We start from the raw sequence: 7,937 nt of genomic DNA on the forward strand, positions 1-7,937 counted from the left end.
CTTCGTCAGCATCGTCGTGTACAGCCTCCGGGATCGCGCTTTGGCCGTCGTATTTTGTTTATTTTCGCGATTTGAAGTCACTACCTTCTTGTAAGTCGTTAGTCCAGCTCGTTTTTTGGCTCGATGCACGGTTGTAGACGATACACCCAGCTTATTTGCGGCATATCGGAGAGAGAGTTTAGGGTTTCGCTTCAAACTACCGGCAACTCTCTTTGTCGTCTCAGCGGCTTCCGGTTTTCGATTTCCCGCCGATCCAGACTTCCTGGCTGTCGACAAACGTTCCCCAAACACTTTAATTATATTTGTTACGGTTGATTTGGCAACTTTTAGCGATTTTGCCAGCTTTGCGTGCGAGTACCTCGGATTTTCGCGATGTGCGAGCAAAATTTTGATACGCTGCTCTTCTTCCTTGGACATTTTAACAACTGAAGAGTGAATTCCAAAATCAAAATAGGAGCAACATTCTACACACACACACCTTCAAAATGAGGGGTGTTCAGGTTTTTTAAATGCAAAATTGAAAGAAATACGTCATGTTGATATTGACCAAATTTTAACCGTATCACCCTTTAGCACTGCCCTGGTATAAATGAAATATTTTACTAAAAAGCAACATAAAGAAACGGGCTCACCGGAAATGTCAAATAGAATACCAATCCTAGAGTTGAATTTGTCCGCCTGGAAAACTGGTGCTTCTATCTTCGGTTTACGTAACAGGAAACCGCATTCCGGGAAAGTTTTTTTAAACAGCGGACCTAATTTGGAATTTGAGCCACAGCGAATAACAACTGAAGAAGCCATCCGCGTTTAGAAATGTTGACAATTCCCTATTTAACTGTTATTTCAATTTTTACTTTAGAAAATTATTTTTGGTAGGAGGGAAAAATATAGTGTTCGCTTTTCAATCGACGCCTACTTCTTTTTTTGTCTGAAACTATCAATATTTCAGTGTATCAAGTAAAATTTTTCGGTTCAATTTTCAAAGAAAAAACATCTTCTCCTCAATGTGAGATTTATTATTTCTTATCTGCGAAGCTAAGCTCTCACGTTTATTCTTCCTAAGAAAGAAGCTCGCTTCTTGTTGTGGGAGAGGTGGTAACTTTGAGTTGTCTATGATTGATGACGAAGTTTAGCGGCGGGTCATCCCTCTAGGGAGATTGAAATATTAATCACCCATCCATTATGAAAACGTGCCCTGCCCCATCAGCAGCTTCGGTTTGGTTTTGGTGACTGACCGCAGAAAGTTTGCGGAAATTGTTGGTTGTCTGCCACGGAAAAGAGCGGGAAAGGGGGGATGACGTGGGAAACTGAGAGACGGCTGTACATATTGATGGCATAATTAATTGCCCTCCTGATTGGCCGCAATTAACTGTCATGGAAATTTGTACCAAGAGGATTTCAATTAGCATTTTGGACTTACAAACACACACAAGCAGTTGTAGTGTTGCGTTTGTTTGTTTGCATTGAGCTTTTGCTTTTGCGATGCCCTCTGTGATGATACAACATTAGTCTTTTCAATTATGCATACAAGAGAACTTGGATTGTCTGAGTTTGCAAATAATCTCAAATGTTGATTCACATCCAATGAGTTGGCTAGCTGGCTGTTAGATTTGAATGCACAATTGGTATTGGTTGAATCAACAAAGGGTTCTGACTATCTGTTCGGCATAAGTGCGATATTTGATCCGTTAATAGCATTAAATTATTCAGATGTCACAGTGCTATCAAGCTTCTAATTCGACTATAAGCCGATTAAATTGCAACTTTGAAGTGAGGGCTGATACAGTTGCTTTAAAGCTAGCAAATAGTTAAATACCATTAAAGCTATAAAGGCATGACAGAATAGAAATTTTTCAACTGCGGAACATGATTTTCTGAATTCATTAGTCTGATTGAAATCATATTTCCGTTCAGCTTTAGAAAAGTTATTAAGAAGAAACATCCTACGGAAACAAGTTGAGCGGTTATATTTTTTTCATAAAAGTCGACCAACACTAATAGAATTATCAAACACTATTGACATCCGATCAAAGCAGTTAAACTCGTGCGGCCTTCTTCAGCCAGGCACATTTTCCGACAACAGATTTTCCAGTTAACATAATGTTTACACAGCCAAGCCCTGCTCAGCCCCAGATTGAACTGTCAGATCGGAACGTCAAACCCGATGACAAGGCATTTAGTAAGAACCAAACGACGACCTTGGAGTGGATTCTGAGGATGTTTCCAAAATCTCTGTGTGGTGTTGAAAATTTGGTCCATTCTTCGGTTACCCTTCCTCGCTCGGTTTGTCCCTGATGCGGATTGGAATAAAATTATAATAACACCGAGGCAAAGATTCGGTGCCGTGGCAAAGAGTTGAATCACCTTATGGGACGGAAAGCTGAAACGTGTCCGGATAGGCTAGGGGCCACTTGAAGTTTGGCCCTACTTTTAGAGGTTTGTGGGGTTCACAATGGGAACAAACGATTTATAGATTTTTTAAACATTTTATGAAGAATGTGAAAAAAATATAATCACTTTTTTTTTAAGTAATAAGGTAAGACGTCTCAGCTCTCGTATTACTATTCCCAAAAAAGTAGTAAACCTGTATTTAAAATTGTGTACCTACTTTTGTGACTCATTGTCTTTATTACTAACTGATATTCAGTATCCTCTTTCGAGCCTTATATCTGATTTAGGGTAGCCTAATAAAAGTGGGTTCCCAAAAACAAACCCTAAAAGCTGCAACGAATTCAATATCAAAGCCACAGAGATTGAAGGTATCCAAAAGTTTAGATCGCCAAAAACAGTATCCGAGCTTCGTAGTTTCCTCGACCTTGCCTCTTTCGTGAGCCCACATATAGTAAATTGGGCTGATATTTCGCGACCACAGTGCTGCAGAACATCAATCCAACTGTACGAAATAATAGTGCTCAGAGAATAAGAGATAGACATTTGATGTCTTAGTAAAGTTGTTCAGTTTTACATGAAGCATTTTTTGCTATAAAAGTTTCTGTCGAGGGGTCCATGTTTAGCGAGATAAAAATGCTACAGACCCATCTGTAGCTGGTTGTGAATAGCAATGTGGCTTCTTCGTCACTTGCTACAAACAACCAGCTGGTGCTGGGAAAAGAATCACACAGGTAGTAAATGCTGTCGATAAAAACAAAGCCCTAGCTAACATTTTCAAACATCTATTCGTTTCTTCTACCCAAAGCGCTCTAGCTTAGGGTTACCATACGTACTCTTTTAAGAGTACATGTACTCTTTTCGATCGAAAAATAAGCGTACTCTTCTTTTTGTAAAATTTTACGAAATGTACTCTTTTTTTTAAGAATTAAATAAAACTTTCTCATACAAATTAACTTATTTCTTCCGATACTTAAATATTGTATCCTTAAAAATACAAGAGGTCCAACTTTTTATGCATTCATTGCCCATCACTTCAGTTTTGCTTCTTTTGTTGAATGTTTCAAAGGATGGATACTAGTAGAATCACGAGTACATGCACGATTTCATTCTGGTTTTTCATTCAAAATGAGCACCTTTGAGCATGCAATGAACTCCCGGTTAGTAGACAATATGCATAACAACCATTTGCTTGATTTTTTGTGAACTTTTGTGTGCTTTCTCAGCATATAATCGAAAACTTTGAATAATCCAACTTAAAATTCTGAGCATTTGTCATGTAAGTCATGTATCTTGCAAAATATTGTTGGTTTATGAATAACCTCATTAAGGTTTTTGAAAAAATGGCGTTTGTCTTTACAATTTTTAATTTTTTTTTCTCAATGTACTCTTTTTGGCGTTGTAGGATATGGTAACCCTACTCTAGCTTTGATCTGTCCAAGTAGTTTTATCATCTTTAAAAAAAATATAATTCTAGTTAGTTTCTATAAATTTGCCAAAATGCCAACTCAGATAAAAATTAATAAGATTTCAGCGGCGCTCAAAATTAGATAACATAAGTAAAATAAGAAATTTTTATAGGAAAATAGAGTATTTTCAATAATTCAAAACTCTGCTAGTTCCACTGATTTCCCTGCTAATTTTAAATAGAAATAGTTCCGCTTATCCGCAAAAATAATCACAAAAATGGTAGTGTTGCGAAAACGTGCACTTTTGGATGAACCTTCCGCAATTGTCAATAAAATACACTAAATGAATTCTATAGAGCGCTAGCAACTTCTAAAACCATCATAATGTATGAGACAATTGTAGATCTTGGTTTGTAACAACTTTGTTTCGAAGACAGCGAACCATTTTATCCAATCTACAACGAGTCAAGGTTTTTTTTTACTTCTACTGTACCTCCTGAGATTGATGTAAAGGAGTTTGACACATTCAACAAATTTATTTTTTTTGTACGTTTTATTTAATGAGCGATTAACCTTCTGTTTTCACCCTCCAAAAGTTTTGTTTTCACACTTTAGATCTCACTAAAAAGGTTACTCTGTTTTAAAAATTGTATCACTTTCTTCTCCTTGGAACGAATTGATGTATTTTGAACAGATAAACAACTTTGTCGAAAGCATCAAAGCCCTTATTTGAATAACAAAAAAGTTGGCATTTATATCTTGATATCGGTGGACCCCTCGGCAGAAATTTCCATACCAAAATATGCTCCGTGTAAAACTAAACAATTTTGCTAAAGACATCAAATGTCGATCTCTTCATCCCTGGACGCTATTAATTTCGTGCAGATTGATGTTCTGCACCACTGTGCATTGTTGCCAGTAGCAGACAGAGATTCTAATGTGCCTGATTTTTCAGAATTTGTCTGATTTTTCGAGGGTCAGTCTGACAACCTGATAAGCCATAGTTTTTTCCTGATTTCTGAAAATATGCCTGATTTTGCCTGATTTTTGCGAATGTGACAAAAATTGGGTAGTAAGGAACTGAATTAGGTACCTTTGCTGAAGTTAGAAAGTAAAAATGTGGATGAATCGAAGCAATCGAAAGATCCCCTTTAATTCTTATTTTAAAAAGGGCATTAAAGGGAATCTTTCGATTCTTTTGATTCAGTAGAAGTGTTCAACCAAGTAAGCTCACAACCCATATTACAGTGAAAATGTGGAGCGATGACCAAAAAAAAGGTCGTCACTTTGAGCGAAATTTCCGTTACTTTAACGTAAAGGGTGATACGGTGAAAATTTGGTCAATATCAACTTGATTTAATTCTTTCAATTTTGCATTTAAAAAACCTGAACACCCCTCATTTCGAAGGTGTGTGTGTGTAGAATGTTGCTCCTATTTTGATTTTCGAATTCACTCTTCAGTTGTCAAAATGCCGTCCAAGGAAGAAGAGCAGCGTATCAAAGTTTTGCTCGCGCATCGCGAAATTCCGAGCTACTCGCAGGCAAAGCTGGCAAAATCGTTAAAAGTTGCCAAAATAATCGTTACAAATGTAATTAAAGTGTTTGGGGAACGTTTGTCGACAGCCACAAAGTCTGGATCGGGGGGAAATCGAAAACTGGAAGCCGCTGAGATGACAAATAAGCTGGGTATCGTCTACAACCGTGCATCGAGCCAAAAAACGAGCCGGACAATCGACTTACAAGAAGGTAGTGACTCCAAATCGCGATGATAAACAAAATACGACGGCCAAAGCGCGATCCCGGAGGCTGTACATGACGATGCTAACGAAGTTTGACTGCGTGGTAATGGACGACGAAACCTACGTCAAAGCCGAATACAAGCAGCTTCCGGGACAGGAGTTTTATACGGCAAAAGGAAGGGGAAAGGTAGCAGATATTTTCAAGCACGAAAGTGTTTGCCAGGTATTAAAAACTTCTATTCTACTTCACAGACGGAAAAATGTATTGCTACGCGCAGTGCTGCCAGATATACTGAAATTTTTGTGAATAGTTAATTAAATCTATATTAAATTTAAGAATTTTAAATATATTCGTTTATATTCAAGTTATGTTTTCCAATACAACATATAAATATCTTTAAAATTGTTATGATGAAACTGCATATACATTTAAACAAATATGAAACATGCTTAGAGATCAACGGACATGGCGCGTTTTGCTTTACCTAGACATGTTTATTCAAAATCGTTCAAAAATAAGAGAAAAAATAATTGAATAAGGAAAAAGGCACGCTTTTTGCAAATTTTAACATACTTGTTGCCATTTTTTGTTTTTTTTATTATTGTAGTGGTTCTGTAAATGCGAAATCATTTTATTTCGTGATACATGCGAAAATCGAAAGAGAGCTGTATTTTAACTCGTATCCCAGGGTGCAGAACGTTTGATAGGAATGACACAAACTCCCAGAAATCGGTTGGTTTCTACAACCCAGAATCTGAAGCATTCATTGGCTAAAAGAAGAAAGAAAGAAAAAAATCGCTCACCAGAAGGATCATAGCTTTGAGCTTAGCAAAATCGTCAACCACAGTAAATTCCACCGAAAGGGTTAGGTAGTAGAAGAAAGCTGTTCACTTCTAGCATCTCATTTTCAGGAATCGACAAATTTTGCTAAGTTATTTTCCGTTGGGCTTGCTCGATGATGGGTGAAAAGTTCCCCCACTTCTTTGAAGAGAATAGTTTCCGATTTGTACCGGGAGGAACATTTACCGGAATGTTGCGGTAGAACCGGAGCGATGTTGGGGCAAAAGGTTTAACAATTTTGACCGTTTTCCATTTCCACTCTGGATAAAGTTATCGCATTACCAACTGGATTACACACGGAACAGCTCCCTGAGGAACTGTGACAAATGGAAGATGGCACCCTTTGGAGTAGTTTGCGGGAAAACTTGGATTGCCTCTTCGATTCGATAATATATTATCATCAACATACTTTTCCAACAGTCATCAATATAAGAATTTTATTTAGAAAAGATTTAGATCCAATTGAATTTCAAGCTAAAGTTTGTTTTTTTGGCATAGGAAGTTTTTGTTTCTTGGCATCAATATTGATCACCAACTGTCGAGTTGTAGGTATTATACTTTGTTTCTAAAATGATACGCGTAATATTTTTTGTAAATAATCCCAACACTAGAACAAGGCAGCTCAAGTAAATCAACGATTTTAGCAAAATTACTAAATTCGTTGCTTTCCGTTAACTGCCTATAAATTTTTGCTGAGCTCGGAATTTTTTTTATGAAACTAGTTCTGAAATTTTGACATTTTCAGAGATCGATAAAACAAACATGCATTTTTAATCCTAACTTAGTCGGTTGATGAAAGAAATTTAAAAAATATCCAAAAAAATAATTGTATGTTTTCAATTTAATTTCATATTTCCCTATCTATTTCCTGTTTTCTTCAAATAGAGATGATCTAGACCAGTGGTTTTCAAAGTGGTCCCTACCGCCCCCTTGGGGGCGTTGAGAGCTTCTAGGGGGGCGGTGAGAGCAACTTTGAAATTTGGGTGGCGTTGAAAGGGCTCAGGGGGGTGGTGGGTTCATTTTAAAATTCACGCTTCCTAAAACTACAGAATAATTGAGATTTTAAATGACAACGAGTACGTCTAACGCCCAACAATGAAACGACTTTGAAGAACTCTGAAACCAAGTTTATTACAAAAGTATCTTTAAGTTAACAGATTTATATGATTTCGCTTTCGCAGGTCTCAATACAGACACATTTTTTATTGTGAGATTCCGTATACGATTTGTATTTATATTTGTTTATATGTATATCTGGTTTTGTAAGTTATTTTGAGTTATACTCGAAAGCATAAAATTGTCCGAATCCATTTGATGGAACCTTTTCTATTCTATTCTATTCTATTCTATTTTATTTATTTATAGAGGATTTGAACCAGCTTGGTCATTCTTTCTCTTAATTTGATGGAACCTATGTGCAATTTTTAGACCCGTAAATACTGCTAAACTTAAAACAGTTATCAAATCGAGTCTACAATTTTCAAAAATAGATGTTTGAAATTTTTCTTTTCTTTAATTTTATTTGAGACTTATCATTCATTCGAATCTTTGCTCATAAAA

This window comes from Uranotaenia lowii, chromosome 3, assembly GCF_029784155.1.
Source record: "Uranotaenia lowii strain MFRU-FL chromosome 3, ASM2978415v1, whole genome shotgun sequence".
Classification (NCBI taxonomy): domain Eukaryota; kingdom Metazoa; phylum Arthropoda; class Insecta; order Diptera; family Culicidae; genus Uranotaenia; species Uranotaenia lowii.